Raw genomic sequence first — 226 nt, 5'->3', positions numbered from 1 at the left:
TCACCATTCTATGGTGGTGGGTATAAAAATATGGGAAACATTTAATCTGAAGCAATTTTAAGGGAACTTCGCAAAAGTTTATTTATGATTTATCGCTCGATATATATGTATTAGAAGTTTAGGAAAATTAGAGTCATTTTTACAACTTTTGGACTAAGCAGTGGCGATTTTACAAGGAAAATGTTGGTATTTTGACCATTTTTGTCGAAATCAGAAAAACATATAT

Source organism: Haematobia irritans, chromosome 4 (genome assembly GCF_050003625.1).
Source record: "Haematobia irritans isolate KBUSLIRL chromosome 4, ASM5000362v1, whole genome shotgun sequence".
Lineage (NCBI taxonomy): Eukaryota > Metazoa > Arthropoda > Insecta > Diptera > Muscidae > Haematobia > Haematobia irritans.
The sequence above is the reverse complement of the archived record's forward strand: the minus strand, read 5'-3'. Positions refer to the sequence as shown.